This window comes from Acanthopagrus latus, chromosome 6 (genome assembly GCF_904848185.1).
Source record: "Acanthopagrus latus isolate v.2019 chromosome 6, fAcaLat1.1, whole genome shotgun sequence".
NCBI classification, from domain to species: domain Eukaryota; kingdom Metazoa; phylum Chordata; class Actinopteri; order Spariformes; family Sparidae; genus Acanthopagrus; species Acanthopagrus latus.
This window is the reverse complement of record NC_051044.1, coordinates 706,724-710,659: the sequence shown is the minus strand read 5'-3', so window position 1 is coordinate 710,659 and position 3,936 is coordinate 706,724. Positions and strand designations below refer to the sequence as shown.

The 3,936-nt window shown below is 47.2% G+C and overlaps 1 long non-coding RNA gene across 2 annotated transcripts; it reads right to left on the bottom strand.

Annotated features, from left to right (window-relative positions):
* Positions 1-715: 715 nt before the first annotated feature.
* Positions 716-2,844, bottom strand: LOC119021472. Of its 2 annotated transcripts, none has more exons than XR_005075593.1 (3): positions 2,675-2,844; positions 2,171-2,302; positions 716-2,016 (listed from the first exon to the last, which is right to left on the bottom strand). It is a non-coding gene; the product is annotated as an uncharacterized LOC119021472 (long non-coding RNA). The 2 variants fall into 2 exon arrangements; XR_005075594.1 differs by having other exon boundaries at positions 2,171-2,272.
* Positions 2,845-3,936: the final 1,092 nt, after the last annotated feature.

The following is a 3,936-nucleotide window of genomic DNA, read 5'->3' as shown; positions in this document are numbered from 1 at the left end:
TCCTGACTCTCAGCTGCTGTCTGTGGATGTAGTCTTCAGTACTTTGGGGTTTGTCGGGTTACATTACATACATAAACGAGTCTTTGGTCCAAGCTAGACATGCTTCATGTCTCCACACTGCTGTTGGCTTATTCACTTTGCAGTCGTGCATGTATCGTCGCCCTGAGCTCGTCCAGCTCTTCTCTTCTCTACATTGTATTAAAATCACTTACTTGGGAATTTAGAGTTTGGCTCCCCCACAGGTGCAGCTTGGACGGCGTGATCTCCGACTGCCTCCACTGCATTTGTTTAACAAAGCCTGTGGATTCGGATAGAGTGAGATGAGGTCTGAAGAGAGCGAGGAAGGATTTCTGTCATGAAGGATTAACAGTTAATGTTAAGCCTCCTCCAAACACCTTCAGCAAACAGATGGAGGAACGCTGTTATCAGTGTCTTTGGACCACTGCCCCCGTGTGTGTGTGTGCGTGTGTGTGCGTGTGTGTGTGTGTGCGTGTGTGTGCGTGTGTGTGTGTGTGTGTGTGTGTGTGTGTGTGTGTGTGCATGTGTGTGTGTGTGCGTGCGCATGTGCGTGGGTGTGTGGGTGTGTGTGTGTGTGCGTGTGTGTGTGTGTGTGTGTGTGTGTGTGCATGTGTGTGTGTGTGTGTGTAGTCTTTGTCTCAGCTTTGACAAAAACACCTTTTAATTGGTTTGAGTGATACAATTAGTAACAGGATGAAAGACGGTGTGTGTTTTATATGTGTGAACTCAGAAGATGAAAACCTTTTCAGCAGTGACAGAATCACTACATGTTGCACATTCACACATTATTAAACACGCTGCAGATTGTTTCTGAGACTGATTCCATTCAGCTGATCTTTACTTGGTATTTACTGAACCTTGAAATGTGCTTCTCCTGTTCCTCTGTTCATGCCCAGTGCAGCGGCGTGCTGCAAAGGTCAGAGGAGAGCAGGAACAAGACACCAGGTTCATACAGATGAGGCGGCACAAGATGACGTGGAGGGACTGACCCGGCTCAGACTGTGGGCCAGAACACGGTTCATCTGAGGAACTGGGAAAACGTCCACTGCAGCATTAAGAGTGCACAGAAGTCAGGATTCAAACAACGAGGGGAAAAAACACACAAATGGAAACTAAAAACTCCAAGTGAAGGAGAAAGCGGTCGTGATCTAACAGAGGAGAAATGACATGAGACGAGAGGGTTTCAGGCGGGTTTATGACGAGGGGGCGGCACAATCAGGTGAATTAGACATTAAAAAGAAAGACGCAGAAAAGTTTAAGATTTTGTGGAATTGGAAAAAGAAACATTTGGATTTTATGAGGACTGAAATTGCACCCAGGGGAGTGGAACGAGAGAGACGCCGTGTGGGTGAACGAGAAGGCAAGTGGAATGAAACCTGTCAGTTTCTGTCACATCGTCCAATAAATCAAATCTTTTCCAGTGCTGTCGTGATTTCTGGTCCATTAAGGGCGAGGGAGAAAAAAAAGAAATGAATGTATAAGCTGTAAATGGCAGAGCCTCCTGACGACTCCACTCATGATCTGTGTGCATACAGGGAACAGAGTAATAACACACATGCAGGGTGCTAATGAAACAAAAGGTTAGTGCTGAGCTGAAGGAGCGCTGAGAGCAGCAAGTGGATAAATATCACACAGGAGAAACTGATGGAACCTGCTGGGTCCGTCTCACCGAGAGGATTCTGTTCTGTTGGGAGTTTGAAGCAGCTGATGCCCTTCACCTCTGACTGCTCTGAGACAGAAGTGGAGGGACAATATCTGAGATCTCCTACTTATTAACTATGAATAAAACCATCTCCAGCCATCCGCCAGAGATCATTTACAGTCTGAAGCACGAGGAGACGTTTGAAGCATTAGTCTCAGGACTCAGTGACGACCGGCACGTCGTTCTGACTCTGTGCTCATAACATCGTATGAATCGTTGGAATCGTCCCGCCTGAAGGACATCACAGACCCCCTGCGGATCCCCTGCAGCTCACCTGCGGATCCCCTGCAGCTCACCTGCGGATCCCCTGCAGCTCACCTGTGGGAAGACAAATGAGCAGATTGAGTTTTGTAGGACTGCACGACGTCCTGCGACAGCGCGACAGGGATCCCGTTAGTGGATGTATAAGAGGGTGACCATGATGAGCTGTGACCAGAATAAAATCCTCACCTGGGTCTCCCTCTCGTCCTCGCTGCCCAGTGCCACCAGTCCTCATGACACTGGCAGTGAATCCTCCACGTCCTCTGGTTTGAGGCGAAACAGCTCGTCCTCCTGCAGGAAATGAAGGCCCGGATCAGAAAGCTGGTGGGGAACAACACACGTGGCAGCGCTGCAGACATCTCATTTGGGTTAACAGAAACTGCAATATGGTTCAGTAGCACCGCTAATGACTGGACTGATAGCGCTGAGTTTGATGGATGGGACCGAACTTGTACTGATTGGATTGGTACGCAACAATGGCCTGGATTCCACCGATGGGCCCAACAGAACAGAACAGAACAGAACAGAACAGAACAGAACAGGGCTCATACTCATCACTTTGTCCTCCAGACAAAATAACCTTCTGGTCCTCTGACGCCTGATGTTGCTGCTCTCAGACCAACACTCTGCACCATGTAATCACATGACTTTATCTGGATGTTTACAGTGTGTGTGTATTCTCTTTCTCCTCACCTGTCAGTGCGTGAACGGCAGTTCAGCAGTGGTTTAACAGGATAACTGAACATGTTTCATGTTTCATGTTTCAAGTGTTCGTTGGTTCACAGACACGCCCACACACTCGCTCTCACAGCGCCGCCGCTCGCAGGAAGTCGAAGTGTTGGAGTGTCGGTGTGTGCAGACTTCAGCACAGCGCTCGTCTTCTGACTCGCTTCTCTTTGGTAGCATAGCAACAGTTGCTGCACTCCAGAGAGGCGTGCCGGCTCATCACACACACACACACACACACACACACACACACACAGATGTCTTCCTATAGTGGCTGCATTATATGGAGCAGCTTGGACCGCAGATGAGAAACAGGAGTGTAGCTGTGGGGCAGGACCACACTGTTCTGATCCATTTTGTGAAAACAGCGTGATCCCCGTTTATATGAGGAGGCCAGCGGTGACATGTTGAGTTCATACTATATTTCACTACAGTCCAGAGGACAATATTGTGCTTTAGGGCCCGGTCCACATATCAGAGTTCAATCAGCACCAGCTTCTTTGTCACAGCGCTCCGAGTGCTTCCAGTTTAAAATCTGTGGACTCTTCAGAAAAGCTCTGCTGACGTCACCGTGGCTCTTCTCCTCTCGAGGCCTCGGCGATAATATTTAATGTATTCTTGTCTCCTATGGATCATGTGATCACCCACATCCTGCTCCTCTGATGTCCACATGTCAGATAAAACACAAACATATTAAACCTCAGAGGATCAGCGTGCATCATACAGGAGAACATGCTGAATATATTGTTGTCATAGACACAAGAAGCACTTCTTTCTCTGTGCACAGCAACCTGCTGTAACAAACAACAGAGATGCTACATCCACCTGTGTGTTGCAGGGGTACGCTAAGTAAAAATAAAGGATTTGGTAAAAGATATATGTATGTCGACTAACTGTAAAAAATATAAAGATCAAAGAGAGAGTTAGAAAAACATTTTAAAAATAAAGTAAAATTCCAACAGAATGTGAAGAAAACAGTGTTGTTATATCAGACACGTCCATGTGTTATGATGCAAAAATGTGGACTCTCCTGGTGACCCCCGCTAGCTGCACAGCTAACTACGCTAAGTAAGCTAATGCTGAAGAGCTAACAAGGACAATCTTGATTCAGTATCGGAGCCTCGTTCATTACTATGAAAGCTGCTCAGCGGCACTTAAAGACAAAAAGCTCGACTTGATTTTATTGGACCAGTGAAACGTAACAGAGGCCTTAATGCTCCAGAACTAAA